At 47.1% G+C, this 19,958-nt stretch overlaps 1 protein-coding gene across 1 annotated transcript in view; it reads right to left on the reverse strand.

Annotated features, from left to right (window-relative positions):
- MEOX2 (mesenchyme homeobox 2) overlaps window positions 1-19,958 on the reverse strand; it is an 88,580-nt gene that overhangs the window by 28,850 nt on the left and 39,772 nt on the right. The window lies entirely within an intron of this gene.

The raw sequence follows: 19,958 nt of genomic DNA on the forward strand, positions 1-19,958 counted from the left end.
CCCTTTTTCCCTTCCCTTACTTGGTACCAAGTTGTGTATATAGTATACGAGAGTCAAATTGTTGTATTAATTGCTATTGTGGTTAGTTGGTGTATTTTTATAGTATTCAATTAATGTGTGTACAGTTTACTTAGTTTGTGTATCTGCTTTGATTTTTAGTGAACAGTTGATTATAGACTGCTTGGTTTCTTGTTGTTGGATGTAAATAGACTGTTTTATGTTGTGTGTATATTTTGTTCTGGTAGTATTGTTGGTTGGTAAAAGTGCTCCTCCCCAGCCCAAGTTGCAACTCATTCCCCATTAATAAACAACCACTTGGTTTTGAATTACAATCTGTTTTCATTTTAATTTTCCTCTCTCAATCAAATCCTTACTCGAACCTGCATTGGTCTCGGATACAGAGTACCACCTATAGTTAAAGCAGAAAATAACTCTTGGTGCCGTGGCAATTGGGAAAGACACTGCAAGCATATGGAGCATCACAGAGAACAGTAAATGAACTAAGAATGCAGTACAACCTTAATGATAAAAAATACATCTCAGTGAGACAAGTCATACTTTGGATAATGGTATTTGTAGGTAAAGTCAAAGCAGTAGGTTTTAAACTTGTGAAAGTCAGGAATTCAGAATCTAAATCCCAAGTCCCTGGGATATTGGGGCACAAAGAGACAAATGTAACTGTAACACAAGCACGTAAGAAGTATTTGTCCTAATCATGCTTGCTAGCATGCAGCCTGAACGGGTGGATTTAAGACAGCCAGTAACATTAGCCCACGCAGATCCTGTGTGAAACTAAAATTGCTAGGGCAACTTGTTATTTAGACGTTCCTACCATTACTGGATACTAGTAAATGTCATGCTGTACATTTTTGGCAGCATTCATTCTGTCAGCAGTATGTTTTCATTGGCAGATTGGCACACTGGTAAAGTCTGCATTTTTGTGAGGGTTTTTTTTTTTTTTTGGCATCTCACTGAGTGCTGATGTCATCAGGGTTCAGTGTTTGGCAAGGTATGCTTTAACTGGCCTCCACACTGGAAGCATCCAACATGGTGTGCAAATCAATGAATATGTTTCCATGGCTTGTCATGCACCTCTTTCTTTGCTTAGGCACAGCACTCTAGAGTCTGGACTGCCTTGTTTGGTGATTCTTCATGCACACACTGATTGATAGAGCACAGCCAAGCCTGTTTACATTTCATATAATGACAGTTATAATTATCTACCAGTAGGGCAGCTTAAATTAAATTTGCTTGGCTGCAGTAACAGCAGCAAAAACTTTGCATCTTAAGGAAGAATTCAAATCACTTTTGCCACAGTTACTACAGTTACTAAGGGCTTTGGCTGCTTGGGGTTTTCTATGGTGCTTATCACAGTAATCTTTAGGTGCTACAGTCATACATTGTGAGAGATTAATTAATTTTTCTTTGTACTCGTTGCTAGTAGCCATAAGAATGTTCAGTGAACACAAAGAAGGACCCCATCATGAACTTCTAGTTGCTAGTCTTTTCATTGTGCCAACATTTACCCTCTTCTCGTCACTGGAAATGCTGAGAGAACTCAGACTAAATTATAATTTGTTATTAATAATCTGTCTGAAGTATTTCATCTTTTGTATATTTCCTGATGAATCTGATTTCATAAACATAAGCATGAGAAAAATGTTAAATTGTGTTTAATTTATTTTAAACATTTATGTCTTCTGTAGCACCATGTGATGTTCAAAGAACCCTGAGAAAAAACACATGATAAATACAAATACAACTAAATGCTAAAATTGGAAAAGTACACAGAAACTTTAGACACCAAGCACACTCCTCTTAGTAACTATGTTTACACAACAGAATGATTAAACTTCTAGGGACTGTGTTGAAACAAGGGTTTGGATATCCCTCAAGTTTCAAATCCAACATCAACTAACTGTATTGCTTGATTCTGAAATTTGGTTAGTTAAATGCCCACAAGGTGTATATCAGTGTGTTTATTTACAAGTCGTTTAAGATAATTACACAGCATAATAATTATGCTGGCAAAGCGTCAGTCAATGGGGTTTTGCGTAGCATTTTAAAGCATCCAAAAAAATAAATACTCAAAAATTCAGGCATTGAAAATGTGGTGGATTTAGAAGGTGTCATGTCAGTTATAAACTCCTACAGACATTTGATTTTCTCTCTGCTTCAGTGCTTTTTATTGTGGTTTCTGCACAAATCTCTCTTTTTCTCCCTCTTAATTTCAGGCTATTCAGAATAATGTTTTTTGGACTTGTTACTAATATAAACTTTGGTTGTTTTAATTTCCATAGTAGTAAATCTAGGGGTGGTTTTTTTTTCTGGAATGCTTCTTTTTAATAGTCTCTAAAAAGGCAAGATTGGGAGATCCCATCTTTTTTGTTACCTTAAGGACCATGTTCATATCACCTAACTGGTTTCTCTTTGGTGGAAAATGGGTGGGAAACTTGGAAGTGATTTTTTGGCAGATTTCATGTCAGCTTCCATCTGTTTTGCAGCTGTTGCAATTGAGGCAAAAAAAAAAAAAAAACCACCCTCAGTTTTCTTTTACTGGCTAGAGCCTGTGCCAAATGGTAGGTATAGAGGCAGAGAACAAAGTCTAGTGGGAACCTAAATTCCTCCCCAAAACACAAAATATTTACATCTGGTTCATAACACGTTACGTAAAATACAGTAATCTATATTATGTGTCGACCCCACCCTCAAACTCAGGCATACTTTCAGAAAATGTAGGCCAGTATTCAGATACTGGTTGGTTGACAGTCTTTCTTTTGTAAACTTTTGCTCTTTCAGACTATGCTAATACAAATACTGACATTATTGTGAAACATACAAATCACCCTCTAAGGATTGTTCCTGTCTGGTTTTTAGAACACCAGGACTATAATTTCACCCAGTATAGAAGCATGTGTTGGTTCACTGGTGGCAGAATGTGCTATCTGGAATAATCTCATTAAGGCATGACTGATTGTACGGTGGCTTGCTTGAGGGTAGGGATGTTACCAAGGATAAATTATTGGTATATTGTTTAACAAAGACTGGAAAAAAGATTATAAAAGACCATCTCTATCTGTGCTACTCTGACACAAAAGTTAGCTTTCTATTTTACTCTGAAGAAACATTGTTGTCAACCTGATTCGTACTGTACTACCAAAATTCCAGTATCTCTTCCCAGCAGCGTTACATCAGTGAAATAAATACTCATACTACATATACTTTGACCCTGGTAAAAATGGAGTAATGTAGTGGTAAATCTGCCCCACAGTATGTAGAAAGCATATGAATTCCCTGTTGGCAATTTCTTCTCCATGAATAGCACCCACCTTGATATCCTTGCTTTTGAGGTGTAACTGAAAGAAGGCTACTAAAACAGGAACAAATATTTACTTTGTGCCACATTAATTATTTGCTTAACTTCGCCAGCATGCTCAACCCAGCAGTAATGTAAAAAGATCCTGCTCTAAAGAGGACAAAGTCAACTTAAAAAGTGTGCACCCTTTGCTTGGCTTTTTTCAGCAACTGGCCAAACCCTGGCTTTATGGATCGAAGTGGACTTTCAGTTAGTATTTGCAATACAAAGAATTCTGCATGCAAAAATAATCAAAACTAAATAAAAAAGACGGTTACTCACCTTTGTAACTGTTGTTCTTCGAGATGTGTTGCTCACATCCATTCCAGTTAGGTGTACGCGCCGCGCGTGCACGTTCGTCGGAAACCTTTTTACCCTAGCAACTCCAGCGGGCCGGCAGGTCGCCCCCTGGAGTGGCGCCGCCATGGCGCTCTATATATACCCCTGCCGGCCCGCCCGCTCCTCAGTTCCTTCTTGCCGGCTACTCCGACAGTGGGGAAGGAGGGCGGGTGCGGAATGGATGTGAGCAACACATCTCGAAGAACAACAGTTACAAAGGTGAGTAACCGTCTTTTCTTCTTCGAGTGATTGCTCACATCCATTCCAGTTAGGTGACTCCCAAGCCATACCTAGGCGGTGGGGTCGGAGTGAGAAGTCGCGGCATGGAGCACTGCAGTTCCGAAGGCCGCATCCTCTCTCGACTGCTGGACCAGGGCGTAGTGGGCAGCAAAGGTGTGGACCGATGACCAGGTCGCTGCCCGACAGATTTCCTGGATGGGCACACGGGCGAGGAAAGCCAGCGACGACGCCCGCGCTCTGGTAGAATGCGCAGTCACACGGCCCGTAGGGATATGGGCCAAGTCATAACAGGTCCTGATGCAGGACGTTACCCAAGAGGATAACCTATGGGAGGAGATAGGAAGCCCTTTCATGCGGTCCGCTACTGCTACGAAAAGCTGGGGGGATTTGCGGAAGGGCTTGGTCCTCTCCACGTAGAACGCGAGAGCCCTACGGACATCAAGCGAGTGGAGCTGCTGCTCCCTGCCTGAGAAGTGAGGTTTCGGGAAAAAAACCGGGAGGAATATCTCTTGGTTGACGTGGAAGGCTGAGACCACCTTGGGGAGAAAGGCAGGGTGTGGTCTCAGCTGCACCTTGTCCTTGTGGAAGACCGTATATGGGGGGTCTACCACAAGAGCCCGGAGTTCCGACACCTGTCTAGCTGAGGTGATAGCTACTAGAAAGGCAGTCTTCCAAGAGAGGTAAAGCAGGGAGCAAGTAGCTAACGGCTCAAAGGGGGGCCCCATGAGCCGGGACAACACCAGGTTAAGATCCCAGGTTGGAGCAGGGGGACAGACGTTAGGGAATAAACGTTCCAGCCCCTTAAGGAATCTAGACACCGTTGGGTGAGAAAAAACAGAGCGACCATCCGCACCCGGGTGAAAGGTGGAGATAGCTGCTAGGTGGACTCGCAATGACGATATGGCCAGACCTTGCCCTTTGAGGGACCAAATGTAGTCTAAGATGTCGGTTACCGAAACTTCCATAGGGCGGAGATTTCTCTCCACGCACCAACAGGAGAAGCGCTTCCACTTGGCCGAATATGTCGCTCTTGTGGACGGTTTCCTGCTGCTCAAGAGCACCTCCCTCACCGGCGTGGAGCAGCGCAGCTCAGAGCCAGTCAGCCACGCAGGAGCCACGCCGCTAGGTGCAGCGACTGCAGGTCTGGGTGACAGAGGGTCCCGTGTTCCTGGGTAATCAGGTCCGGATGAAGGGGCAGGGGAACTGGGTCGGCTACGGACAGGTCCAGCATCATGGTGTACCAGTGCTGCCTGGGCCATGCCGGGGCCACCATGATCACGTGAGCCCTGTCCCTGCGCACCTTCAGCAGGATCCTGTGGACCAGAGGGAACGGGGGAAACGCATAGTACAGGTGGGTCGACCACTGGATGAGGAAGGCATCCGCTATCGACCCGGGCTCCCTGCCCTGAAAGGAGCAGAACGCTTGGCACTTCCTGTTCCCCTTGGACGCGAAGAGGTCCACCCGGGGATAACCCCACCTCCGGAAAATGGAGAGGGCGACGTCCGGGCGAAGGGACCACTCGTGTGACAGGAAGGATCTGCTCAATCGATCCGCCAGCGTGTTCCGTACTCCGGGGAGGAAGGAAGCCGTGAGGTGAATGGAGTGGGCTACACAAAAGTCCCAGAGTCGTATCGCCTCGTGGCACAGGGAGGAGGATCTGGTGCCGCCCTGCTTGTTGATATAGTACATGGTCGTCGTGTTGTCGGTAAACACCGCGACACAACGACCCTGAAGCTGATGACAGAACGTTTGACAAGCAAGGCGGACCGCTCTCAACTCCCACATGTTGATGTGTAGTCCCACCTCCTCCTGGGACCACAGGCCCTGCGTCCTCAGGGTCCCTAGGTGGGCCCCCCAGCCTAGATCTGAGGCATCCGTTGTTAGGGACACCGAGGGCTGAGGGGGGTGGAAAGGGAGACCCGCACATAACACGGACTGGTCTAGCCACCAGCCGAGAGAATCTAATACCCTCTTGGGGATTGTGACTAACATGTCTAGCGGCTGCCTTGTCGGCCTGTAATGATTGATGAGCCACAACTGGAGGGGCCTCATGCGGAGCCGCGCGTAATCGGTCACAAAGGTGCAAGCCGCCATGTGGTCTAACAGGGTTAGACATGTCCGCACTGACGTCAATGGGGCTGTCCGCAAACGTTGAACGATCGCCGACATGGTCTGGAACCGCTGCAGAGGCAGCAAGGCCCTGCCTACAGTGGCGTCCAGGACGGCCCCGATGAATTCCACCCTCTGCGTGGGAATCAGGGTGGACTTGTCTGCGTTTACCAAGAGGCCCAGACTTGCGAACATGCCGGTGATCACGCGGACATGGCTGTAGACTTGTTGTTCCGACGTGCCCCGAATCAACCAATCGTCCAGATAAGGAAACACGTGGACACGATTGCGCCGAAGATGCGCCACAACAACTGCCATGCATTTTGTAAACACTCTCGGGGCCGTGGACAGGCCAAATGGGAGGACTGCAAATTGATAATGAAGAGGCCCCACAACGAAGCGGAGGAAACGTCTGTGGCGTGGCCAAATGGCAATGTGAAAATACGCGTCCTGCATGTCGAGGGCGGCGTACCAGTCTCCCGGATCCAGGGATGGGATAATGGTCCCCAGGGATACCATGCGGAACTTCAACTTCACCAGGTATTTGTTGAGCTCTCGCAGGTCGAGGATAGGCCTGAGGCCTCCCTTGGCCTTGGGGATCAGAAAGTAGCGGGAATAAAACCCCTTGCCTTTCTCGTTTTCCGGAACCGCCTCTATAGCTCCTTTGCTGAGGAGCGTCTGCACCTCCTGCCGAAGGAATTGCTCGTGAGAGGGGTCCCTGAAGAGGGACGAGGAAGGGGGGCGGGAAGGAGGAAATGAAACAAACTGCAGGCGGTATCCCGTCCGCACCGTGCTTAAGACCCAGCGGTCCGATGTTATTTGGGACCACGCCGGGAAGAAAAACGAAAGGCGGTTGGAAAACGGGGGGGGAGGATCCATTAGGGAAACTGTTACTGCGCCCTCGGGCGCACCTTCAAAATGAAGGCTTAGGTTCAGGCGGGGGCTTAGAGGAGCCTTGGTTCTGTCCCCCTTGGTTCCCCGAATGCCTGCGCCTTCCATTCCTGCCGCGGCGCCTGTTAAGGTCCTGCCGCTGGCGGAACTGGGAATACGGCCTGCGCTGTTGTTGATGCTGTGGCCGGAAGGGTCTACGCTGCGTCACGGGAGTGTGCATCCCGAGGGACCGCATAATGACTCGGTTATCTTTCAGACTCTTGAGTCTGGGGTCTGTCTTTTCAGAGAACAAGCCCTGGCCCTCGAAAGGAAGGTCCTGTAAAGTATGCTGGAGCTCCGGCGGAAGGCCGGAAACCTGCAGCCAGGAGATGCGACGCATCGTTACTCCCGACGCGAGGGTGCGGGCAGCCAAGTCTGCAGCGTCCAAAGAGGCTTGCAAGGCCGTGCGTGCGACCTTCTTGCCTTCATCCGAGATGCCCGCCCACTCTTGGCGAGCATCTTGTGGCAGCAGCTCCTTAAATTTGTCTGCTGCCACCCAGGAATTGAAGGCGTATCTGCTCAGCAGGGCTTGTTGGTTGGAGACCCTGAGCTGCAGCGCCCCAGCCGAGTACACCTTACGGCCGAGGAGGTCCATCCGCCTGGCTTCTCTGGATTTGGGGGCTGGAGCCTCCTGGCCATGACGCTCCCTATCGTTCACTGATTGAACCACCAGGGAACATGGAGTCGGGTGCACATGGAGATATTCGTAGCCCCTAGAAGGGGCCATGTACTTCCTCTCGATGCCCTTCGCAGTAGGAGGAATGGAGGCCGGAGACTGCCAGATGGTTTTGGCGTTGGCCTGGATGGTTCGTATGAAGGGCAGGGCGACCCTGGTGGGAGCGTCCGATGAGAGGATGGTGACAATTGGATCCTCTATCTCCGAGACCTCCTCGGCTTGCAGACTCAGATTTTGAGCTAATCGCCTGAGGAGGTCTTGGTGCGCCCTGAGATCCAGCGGGGGGGTGGTGTTGGAGGAGGTACCAGCCACCGCTTCATCCGGGGAGAAGGATGAGGAGACCCCAGGCAAGAGAGTGTCTAACTGTGGGTCTTCCTCAGCCCTCGCCTCTGTCTCAGGAGCCAAAGCGGAGTCTTGTTGCTTGGACCCTTCCTCCCCATCCGGGGAGGGAGGGGGGCGAGACAACGAGGCTTCAGGAGCCCTACGCTCCGCAGTCGCCGGCCTAGCAGGGAGCTGTTGGGGGCCCTGGGCCTGATGGTATGCCCAGGGTGTCCAGAATCCCCATTGTTGCGGGCCTTGGTCCTGCTGCGGCGGATCACTGAACAGCGCCGCCTGCCGGTCGGTGCCCAGCGCATATCCGCTGTCCGTTTGCGAGGATACGGACGGCTGTCTAGAGGGCCATGGTGGGGCCGACCCTGGATGGTAAGGGTCTGCGCGGGTCGGCACGGAGGATCGTCTCGGTGCCGGGGACCGGTGCCGGGAGTCATATCGGTGCCGGGATCGGGATCGGGACCGGGTTCTGTCACGGTGCCGGGATCCGGATCGGTACCGGGCGCCGCTTCGGTGCCGGGATCGGGACCTGCCACCAGCTCGGTGCCGGGAGGTCGACCGGGACCGGGACCTGCCACCAGCTCGGTGCCGGGAGGTCGACTGGTGCGGCGAGTAACGTCGGGACCTGCTCCTGGAATCGCGGTGCCGGTATCGGCGGCTGGAGTCTGACCGCGATCGTCTTGATGTCGACCGGTGCCGCGAGTGCGACCGGTACCGCTGAGGGGAGCGGTGCCGGGACTGCGAGCGGCGGTGGGATCTGGAGCGACCATGACGTCGGGACCTGGATCGTGAACGAGAGTCCCGAGACGGTGCCGACATCATGGGCTTGCCTCTGGACACGACCCGCACCGGAGGTACCGGGGGTGGCAGCCGAGTGGGCTCAGTCAGGGCTATGAGGTCCCGAGCCGAGGACCACTATCTCAACCCCAGATCTCATGGGGGAGCTCGGCGGCACCGGACTCGACGGACCCGCCGGGCCCGGAGTCGACGGTGCCGGTGGCGCCGCGGCCGATGTCGAGGCCGGGCGCTCTAGCCGGGTCTGCCTGGCCGGAGTAGTGGACTTCGACGGCCTTGGCTCTGTCTCCGGTGCCGGAGAAGGTCGGTGCCGGGGAGTCTTCTCTGTGCCGGTGTGACCCGGTGCCGGCGCCGAGATCACGGCCTGCGAAGCCGTCGGGTCAAGTGCCGCCTCCATAAGGAGAGTTCGGAGTCTTTGATCCCTCTCCTTCTTTGTCCTTGGCTTAAAAGCCTTGCAGATGCGGCACTTGTCGGATCTGTGCGATTCCCCCAGGCACTTCAGGCACGCTTCGTGGGGATCGCTGGTAGGCATGGGCTTCTTGCAGGCCACACACTGCTTGAAGCCCGGCGAAACAGGCATGAGCCTGGCGCCGGGTGCCGGGAAGGGCTAAGCCCCCGGCGAAGAATTATTTACAAACTACTTAACTTAACTACTATTTAACAATCTAATTAACAACTACGATAGTACTAGAGATAAACGATAGGTAACTAGGAGAGCTAGGGTCGTGGAGGACAGCTATGCCGCGCTCCACAGTTCCAACGACCGACACGGCGGTAAGAAGGAACTGAGGAGCGGGCGGGCCGGCAGGGGTATATATAGAGCGCCATGGCGGCGCCACTCCAGGGGGCGACCTGCCGGCCCGCTGGAGTTGCTAGGGTAAAAAGGTTTCCGACGAACGTGCACGCGCGGCGCGTACACCTAACTGGAATGGATGTGAGCAATCACTCGAAGAAGAACTGCTGGTTTTTCATTAGAGGTTTCATAGATAGTTGCCTGGGCAGCTAGGGTCAGATTGTGATACTGATACTCACACTGCGTAGTATGTTATTTCAATGGGACAACTCAAGGAGAAATGTACTTACTATTCAACAGGAAAAAGGCCCATCAGAATTTGCCCCCTAAAATTTTCTTTTTAAAGGGCTGGATTGTGTAACTTTTACTCATATTGATGAACATCTACTCTGGCAACTAGTCTCACTGAAATTTGTGGGCTATCTGGTGTTACAAAGCGCTTGCCAACACAAAAGTTGCACAATCTATTCCCACATGTATATTTCATTGTAACTTTATTGTGATGTTGTATAAACCAAATACTCTTAATTGCATACTTTCTTATAATGGTCTTCAAGTACTTGTAGAGTGCAACTACTACACACTGTTTACTTTAAAATGGAGCAATCTATACAAATATCTTATCATGACAATCTTGTGACTTAACATTGCATGAAGGAGTGTTTCTTTCTAGCTTAATTCCTCCACAGTCGCTTAAACCATTATGTTGTAAACAAAAGCTTTATAGATTCTAAACATCAAATAGGACTCTACAGTAGTATGTCGTGCAGTGCCAAACACCAATTACTTTCCTCTAAGACATTAACCGCATAAAACAAAGAAAATTTAGTTTGTCTCCTTGATAAATATATTCAAAAAATAATAAAATGGAAATACATTTTTCTTCCCCTAACAAATGTAAAGGTGTCATAACCTAGTCCCAGATTTGGACCTTAGCGTCCAAAATATGGGGGTTAGCCTGAAAACCTCCAAGCTTAGTTACCAGCTTGGACCTGGTAAAGCTGCCACCAACCAAAAAATTAGAGTGTTTTGGGGCACTCTGGTCCCCCCAAACCTTACCTGGGGACCCCAAGACCCAAATCCCTTGAGTCTCACAACAAAGGGAAATAAACCTTTTCCCTTCCCCCCTCCAGGTGTTCCTGGAGAGACACACAGAAGCAATCTCCGTGAATCTAAACAGAGGGATTCCACCCTCCCCGTTTCCAGCCTTGGAAAACAGAAGTACCGAGAGCTAATCTCTCTTCCCCCCTCACCCAGAGGGAATGCAAAGTCAGGCTAGTAAATCTAACACACACAGATTTCCCCCTGACTTCTTCCTCCCACCAATTCCCTGGTGAGCACAGACTCAATTCCCTGGAGTTCCCCACTAAAAAAAAACTCCAACAGGTCTTAAAAAGAAAGCTTTATGTAAAAAGAAAGAAAAATACATAAAAAATGGTCTCTCTGTATTAAGGTGACAAATACAGGGTCAATTGCTTAAAAGAAATATGAATAAACAGCCTTATTCAAAAAGAATACAATTCAAAGCACCCCAGCAACTACACACATGTAAAATACAAAAAAAAACATATAAATCACTATCTGATCTTTTGTACTTACAACTGGGAAACAGAAGATTACAAAGCAAGGGACAGAAATCCTCCCATAGCCGAGAGAGAGACAGGCACAAGACAAAGAACTCAGACACAAACTTCCCTCCACCCAGACCTGAAAAAGTCTGGTTTCCTGATTGGTCCTCCGGTCAGGTGCTTCAGGTTACCTCTTTCCAGGTGAAAGAGACATTAACCCTTAGCTATCTGTTTATGACACGCCCCCCCCCCAAATTGCAGACAGTGGGGAAGCTCACTGGCAGCGATTTCCTCCTAGAACTTTAAAATAGCCAGATTAATACAACACATGCACCTTTACATATACCACTAAGTATATAACTAACAGACTTCTACATTTTAAGAACACTTTTTAACTACTGGATTCTGGGAAACTCTCACGGGAGAGTGCATCAGCTACTTTGTTAGAAGCTCCTGAGATGTGTTGAATTTCGAAATCAAAATCTTGGAGAGCTAAACTCCAACGAAGAAGTTTCTTGTTGTTCCCCTTGGCAGTATGAAGCCACTTTAGTGCAGCATGGTCAGTTTGTAGCTGAAACCGCCGTCCCCAAACATATGGGCGTAGCTTTTCCAGAGCGTACACAATGGCATAGCGTTCCTTTTCACTGACTGACCAGTGACTTTCCCTTTCAGACAGTTTCTTGCTGAGAAACACGACAGGATGGAAGTTGTAATCCGTTGCTTCCTGCATGAGAACTGCTCCTATTCCACGCTCAGATGCATCCGTGGTTACTAGGAATGGCTTGTCAAAGTCCGGGGCCCTGAGCACAGGGTCAGACATGAGCGTTTCCTTAAGTTGAGTAAAGGCCTTTTGACACTCATCAGTCCAATTATCTGCATTTGGCTGGGTCTTTTTGGTCAGGTCGGTCAGTGGGGCAGCAATTTGGCTGTAGTGTGGTACAAATCGCCTGTAGTACCTGGCCAAGCCTAAGAAGGATTGGACCTGTTTTTTTGACACCTGGCCACTGGGATGATCATGGGCTAAGCTTAAGAGCTTCCCCCGGTACTTAATTGGAACCACCAACTGCTTTTGTGGCTGCCATTCTTCCCGGTGTCCACCAGAAAGAATCTCCTTGTATAAAAGTCCTTGGTCTATAACAAACCGGGATCGATTAGAAGAGCGGAGAGGCGGTGGGGTGCTCTGTGCTGCCGCCCAAGCTTTCTGAAGGCTGTCATCTGCTTCCTGCTCAGTCTGGAACTGTTCCCTTGAGGCTGGGGTCACCAGTTCTTCCTCAGACTGTGGACTTGGGCTTGGTCCTTCTGGAAGCGATGTAGGTGATGGGGTTGTTTCCGTTGCTGGTGAACCGCTCTCCGCTGGTGCACCTGAGAGTATTTCAGGCTCTGGCTGAGCCTTTTGGGTATGGCTGCCTGTTGCTTCTGCCAGTTTTGGCTCGCTGGCGCCCTCTGGGATTGAGTTTGAAGATGTGGTTGCAATTGCTGGTGCTGGTTGCTGTTCCAGTTCCAGGCCTGGGACTGGAGGCGCTGTGGCTGTTTCAGTGGTTGGCATGGAATCCGGGTCCACTACCTCTGTCTGGGTCTCTGGTAACACAGACGGGGCCTCTGTGGATGGCTCAGGAACAGGAATAGGTCTGGAAGCTTGCCTGGTTTGGCTACGTGTAACCATTCCCACTTGCTTGGCCCGCTTCACCTGGTTGGCCAAGTCTTCCCCCAGTAGCATGGGGATAGGATAATTGTCATAGACTGCAAAAGTCCACATTCCTGACCAGCCTTTGTACTGGACAGGCAGTTCAGCTGTAGGCAAGTCTACAGCTTGTGACATGAAGGGGTAAATTGTCACTTGGGCCTTTGGGTTGATGAATTTGGGGTCTACGAAGGATTGGTGGATAGCTGACACTTGTGCCCCCGTGTCTCTCCACGCAGTAATCTTCTTTCCGCTCACTCTCAAATTTTCCCTCCGCTCCAAGGGTATTTGAGAGGCATCTGGGTCTGGGGATCTTTTGGGTGATGGTGGTGTAATGAACTGCACTCGGATGGCGTTCTTTGGACAGTTGGCCTTGATATGTCCCAGTTCATTACACTTAAAGCATCTTCCATCTGATGGGTCACTGGGTCGAGGTGAGTTACTGGAGACTGGTGAGGTGGAAGAATAGTGTGTCTGTGGCTTTACTTGGGTTGTAGGTGGGGTTTTTGGCTGCCCTCGGTTGTAGGGTTTGTGGTCAGTGTGCCCTCTGGGGTATTCGTTCCCCTTGACAGTAGCTTTCTTGCTTTCTGCCACTTCCATCCATCTGGCTCCAATCTCCCCTGCCTCGGTGAGATTTTTGAGTTTTCCATCTTGTATGTACCGTGTTATGTCCTCAGGAACACCATCCAAGAACTGCTCCATTTGTATGAGGAGGTGCAGTTCTTCCAAGGATTTAACATTGTGTCCTGATATCCAGGCCTCATAATTTTTCCCAATGTAGTAGGCGTGTTTGGGAAATGACACATCTGGTTTCCACTTTGGGGTTCTGAAACGCTGACGGGCATGATCTGGGGTTATCCCCATTCTGTATCTGGTCTTGGTTTGAAAAAGTTTATAGTCGTTCATATTCTTCTTAGGCATTTCAGCTGCCACCTCTGCTAAAGGTCCACTGAGCTGTGGCCTCAATTCTACCATGTACTGGTCTTCAGAGATGCGGTACCCAAGACAGGCTCTTTCAAAATTTTCCAAGAAGGCCTCGGTGTCATCACCTGCCTTGTAGGTGGGAAATTTCCTGTGATGTGGAACCATAATTGGCGAAGGGTTGTTAGGATTGGCTGGCGCATGCAGCCCAGCTTGCACTAAGTCCAGTTCATGTTTTCTCTGTTTTTCCTTCTCTTCACTTTCTTTTTGTTGTTCTTCCATTTCTCGGCGGTGGGCCACCTCTTCTTCTTCTAGTTTTCTGTGGTGGGCTGCATTTTTGGTGTCTTGTTCTCTTTTATGGGCTGCCTGTTTGATCTGTTCTTCTCTTTCTTTCAGCTCCACCTCTTTTTCTCTTTTTTCCAGTTGTCGCCTGTGTTCTGCTTCTTTGCTTTGTTCTTCTGCCTCCATTTTTGCCTTAGAAGTCATGGTTCCTGTTTTCTTGTGTTGGGGTGCCCTCCGGTGTTTATTGTCTGAACTGCAGGCTCTGTTGCCTCCTGGGGTCTGCCTAGCAACAGTGCCTTTTTCCCTTTCTTCCTCTAGCTAATCTTTTCAATGCAAAGTAAACCAGAAAAAAACCACTTTATTTGCATGTGTATAGTGCTGGTATTTGACTCCTAATGGGAGTGCTATTGTGTCACAAAAGACCCTTTTGTCACAGTTTAATGGTTCCTTGCTTAATATGCAAGCCAGAAACTGCAAGAGAGAGCAGAGAAAAAAAATTCTCTCTGGTTAATTTTAAAACCAAACTGTTTCTCTCTGCTTAAAAGCCCCTAGCAGAGAAAAGAAAAATATAATATTCCTACTGGCTTCTGGATTCTATCTTTCCCACAAACGCTGCACACTATGTCATAACCTAGTCCCAGATTTGGACCTTAGCATCCAAAATATGGGGGTTAGCATGAAAACCTCCAAGCTTAGTTACCAGCTTGGACCTGGTAAAGCTGCCACCAACCAAAAAATTAGAGTGTTTTGGGGCACTCTGGTCCCCCCAAACCTTACCTGGGGACCCCAAGACCCAAATCCCTTGAGTTTCACAACAAAGGGAAATAAACCTTTTCCCTTCCCCCCTCCAGGTGTTCCTGAAGAGACACACAGAAGCAAGCTCCGTGAATCTAAACAGAGGGATTCCACCCTCCCCGTTTCCAGCCTTGGAAAACAGAAGTACCGAGAGCTAATCTCTCTTCCCCCCTCACACAGAGGGAATGCAAAGTCAGGCTAGTAAATCTAACACACACAGATTTCCCCCTGACTTCTTCCTCCCACCAATTCCCTGGTGGGCACAGACTCAATTCCCTGGAGTTCCCCACTAAAAAAAAACTCCAACAGGTCTTAAAAAGAAAGCTTTATGTAAAAAGAAAGAAAAATACATAAAAAATGGTCTCTCTGTATTAAGGTAACAAATACAGGGTCAATTGCTTAAAAGAAATATGAATAAACAGCCTTATTCAAAAAGAATACAATTCAAAGCACTCAAGCAACTACACACATGTAAAATACAAAAAAAACATATAAATCACTGTCTGATCTTTTGTACTTACAACTGGGAAACAGAAGCTTAGAAAGCAAAAGACAGAAATCCTCCCATAGCCGAGAGAGAGACAGGCACAAGACAAAGAACTCAGACACAAACTTCCCTCCACCCAGACCTGAAAAAGTCTGGTTTCCTGATTGGTCCTCTGGTCAGGTGCTTCAGGTTACCTCTTTCCAGGTGTAAGAGACATTAACCCTTAGCTATCTGTTTATGACAAAAGGACTGCACATTTTAGTGGCAGGTCTTTTTTTTTTACTCTGCCTGGCCTGACCACTTCTGATATTTTAGCTTTGTACAGTCCCTGTCTACATGATAATATGAAATGCTCTATTTTTTCAGCGTACAAGCAAAACATTGGCATATAGTCCCACTTTAGACCCTATTGTTTTGGCAGTGACTACAACAGGAGCAAAACTGGGCCCACAGTTTGAAACTGACTGTTGCTGGGTGCATTATTTACACCATATGGGATGCCACGCACAAGGTTTATGGAAAGTGTAGGAGGCAGACTGATTTCTTGTATGAGTTTTGAATAAAGGGCTAAACTATGCAAAAGCTGGTGGGCAAACCATTAGTTGCCCAGCAAACTTTCCCACTTTCCTATTGCAAGCAGGTTTATCAAACCCTACTATATCTCTGAATCTTGAGATACTAATTTAAAAACGAGCGAGCAACTTGCAATCCTTTTGAATACATTCACTCTATAGAAATAACAACTCATACTCTCATGTGGTGTAAATCAGCGTGGCTTCACTGAAGTTAATGGAGTTGCACTGATTTATATTGCTGTGTACAGGCAGTACAGACTAGCTGATCCAACAGCATCATAAAAATTATAAAGTCTCAAACTGGTCAATAATACTGAAGACGTTGCTGGAGCAGCAATTTACCACATACGTTCACAGAATTCTTCTTTGAAATATTTGAATAAACGACTTCTCCTCCATTACCATAATTCACAACCCTGCATGTGAAAATGGGCAGATCTGCACAGTAGCATTTGTAGGATGTCAAAATTACATGAAATCTTCTTTTCATACTAATGAAAGCAAACACTTATTGGCTTATTGAGCTAATGCTTTCTAAACCAGCTTTACAATTTAAAAGACAGCCTCATATCCTCTCTCAATAAAATCATAAATCGACTCAGTAAAACGTGGATATTTGGAAACATACTATAAGTTGTCCTTTGCCCTTACCTACCTTCCAAGGCTGCCAACATTTTTCATTATTACTGCCTCCTGAAAATGGCAGGCCAGGAATTACATCACATACTTGGAAACACCGATTCACTACCGTTGTGATGTCTAGGCTTTTAGGAGTACCTGGAGTACCTGCAGTACCTATGTGGAATGGGTGTATTTCTGTGAGTTCAAGTTATCAACCAACTACATCCGTATATCACATAAATCAGGTGTGGCCAAACTGTGGCTTGTGAGCTACATGCAGCTCTTTTATGGTTATAGTGTGGCTCGTGGCGCCTCCCACGCCTTTCCCCATTCTCCACCTACCAGACATGTCGAGGGGAGCTCGGGGTTTCTGCCTTGTGACAGGATGGTGGGGTTAGAGGCTTCTGCCACGTGGGGAGAAGGGAAGTCTCGGGGATTTAGCTCTGCACCCCAGCAGGGGCCACCCCACGGGGCAGACTGTGTGTGTCTTTTGTCTCTCGAACTTCTGAAAATTATTGTATGTGGTGCGGTAAATTTGGCCACCCCTGACATATATGTTTTATCTATTGCTTCAATCCTGCAAACACTTAAGCCTGTGCATGTGTTACCCATGCCTGCTTGATGTGGCACTCTGTCCCCCTCCAGTGGCATCTAGCCCAGCTAGTGATTGACAAGGCTGCTAAAGCCTTGGCTAAGAGCCATGTGGCTCATGCATTTAGCTCCAGAGGTCCCAGATTCAATCCAGCCCACTGAAGACCAGGGTCTGTCAGCATTACACATGACTTAACTCATGTGAGGAGCTCCACTGAAGTCAATTGGATTACTCACACGAGTGACGTTACACACAAGCTTAACCGTTTGCAGGATTATAAAGGTTCTCTTTGCTCTCTCCCTCTCTTTTAAACACTGTGTGGACTGCATCTTAATAGGGAGATTGTATAGTGGAACCTCTAACCGCCATTTGGGATTGTGGGGACAACATTCCTCCCATTGACAACTGTATAACATCTGAGTCTCTGTGGAGATTGTTGATATTAAGATCATATTTATTTTTATTGTTAGTTGCCTTTAAAGTCATTTTAGCAGCTGGAAATAAGGAAAGCTAGTACTATGTGACCAACCATCTCTCCACCGACAACCAGCAAGTCCTAATGAGTAAAGATTGGTCTAGTAGTGTATGTGAAATTAAAAAGGTTTGCGTAGGTGCATATGAAAGGCTGCACATGGAAGGCTTCCACAAGACAGACACATGATATAACATAACCTAGTTCTACAAAACATACAGACAGTATGAAGTAGAAAGATTTAAAAAATCATTCAAACCCTTTACCGTTTTCTATTAGGAACAGCTTCCTACTTAAAAACAAAATTATGGTGTATTTTACTGATGCTTCCTCTGAATAAACAAAAAAGATTTCTAAAGGGAGAAAATGGTAATTAAAATAGTATTTTCAATTATTTAAAGAACCAAAACATAAGGGAATAAAGGAAGATGTAAACTGTACAAACACAATAACTATATCCTGTTTTATACTGCTTTTTACCAACACTTGCATTTTTCAGTTATGTTTACAGAGAATCTAAGTTTACATTATGCCAAATATGAAGGTTAAAACTGATTTTCCCTTACGGTGAATTTCTGGAACCAGTTGAAATCTTGTATTTCTTATTGTTATTTATTTTACACACACACACACTGCAAAGGGATCTGTGTGAGCAAGCCCTTATGCCCCTCCATCAAGTCCCACTGAAATCAGTGAGACTCCGGGGGGCATAAGGAAATTCACTGTCTGCAAGATCAGAAGCTTCTAGTGTGTGCATCGCTTTGACAGCTGTTATCTAGTAAATGGGCTTGAGGCAGGATACAGGTTACCCATGCAGCCACCCTATGGCTGCAGCGAATAGGTATAGCAATGGCTGCAACCTGCTGCACCCATCTGCTCAAGGTTTGTGGCCAGTTTATGGTCCTACTGACTAGTCTCCAGGCCTGTGGACACCCTATGCTCCTGCAGAGCTTTGACAAGCAGCTGAACTTCATGGCATGCAGAAGAGTGTGGAGCACCCCTGTGTCCCATCACCACACAGCAGAAACAGTTAGACTGTTCTAACTTAAGCAGAAACACAAGAGACTGTTTTCTATCCAAAGGGGATACTTCCACCTTGAAAGGAGATCGGAAATGAAGAGGGGTACAATGACCCCAAAGATTATCCACACCTCACTAGACAAATTCAGTGGGTGCAGAAATGACGATGGATGAAAGAGTGTCCTCTTTTAGTCTTCAGAGGAAAAAAAATCCGATGAGATCTCTTTTTGCAGGAGCCATACCAGCACTTTAAAGATCCTGCCTCACTCTCTGTACATTGAGGGCGTCAGACTTTTCTCCAGCATGGCTCGTGGAGAATCGGGTACCATGACCCATAGGGAGAGGTCTGGTCCCAGTTTAGAAAGGGAACAAAGTGTACGCTGCACAGAACTTGTTTACATGATAGCTCCTTCCTCTCAGCAATTCCACATCTCCCTGATGGAAAGCTGGGTTTTATTTTTTTCCATTTTGGGCTCTCACAGCAGACAGACCTTTGTCCTGATAAAAATCCTACTGAGCAGCCAACATACGCTGTGGTCTGGGACTTGTGTTTGACAAAAGACCACATATTTTTCTTTTCATAGGGAAGGGACCTAAACTGTTCATGTAAAAGACAGTATATTGTATAAATTTTATAACTTCAGTCAGTGAGCTATATGATAATGTACTTTTTTTTCCACAAGAGTAGGGTAGATTAGCTTCTGTGTACTAGCCAAAAAACACAGTTCAGATAATTTAATTTTATTTAAACTCTAGCAATCTGAATGTCTCTTGTAGCTTCAATTAGTTAATATTAGGGCCGGTGCAAGGAAGTTTCGCGCCTTAGGCAGCTCAGACTCTCTCTCCCTCCCAGAGCAGCAGCCGCTGAAAAGCTTTAAAAAAAATGGAGGCGCCGCTTTTTGTTGCCCCAAATCTTGGCACCCTAGGCAACCACCTAGTTGGCCTAAATGGTAGCACCGGCCCTGGATAATATATTGCCAGCACCAATTACAGAGCTTAAGACAGGGAGTAGAAAAAAATGCTGCAAAGACTTCCACCCGATGGAATGACATTAGGTATAGACAGAAATACATAGTGCAGTGAAAAGAAAAGATTTTATCAGGATGCACTTTGGATGGGCATTTTATGCTCACAAATGGTGAAACCATAAGTGAATTATGTAGGTCATTCAAAATGAGTGCCAGTAAAAATTTAAACACTGCCATCCCATCACGTATTCCATATATATTTTACATTAAAAAATCTGACATATTTTTAAAGTTTTATTGGAACTATTTTTCATATTGTTTTATCTGTCAAGTCAGGTTGCCTTACTATTAAGAGTCCAAAGTACAAGTGGAAAAAGGGAGAAGTTATAACCAATCCACTTTAGAATC

Source organism: Gopherus evgoodei, chromosome 2, assembly GCF_007399415.2.
Source record: "Gopherus evgoodei ecotype Sinaloan lineage chromosome 2, rGopEvg1_v1.p, whole genome shotgun sequence".
Taxonomy (NCBI): domain Eukaryota; kingdom Metazoa; phylum Chordata; order Testudines; family Testudinidae; genus Gopherus; species Gopherus evgoodei.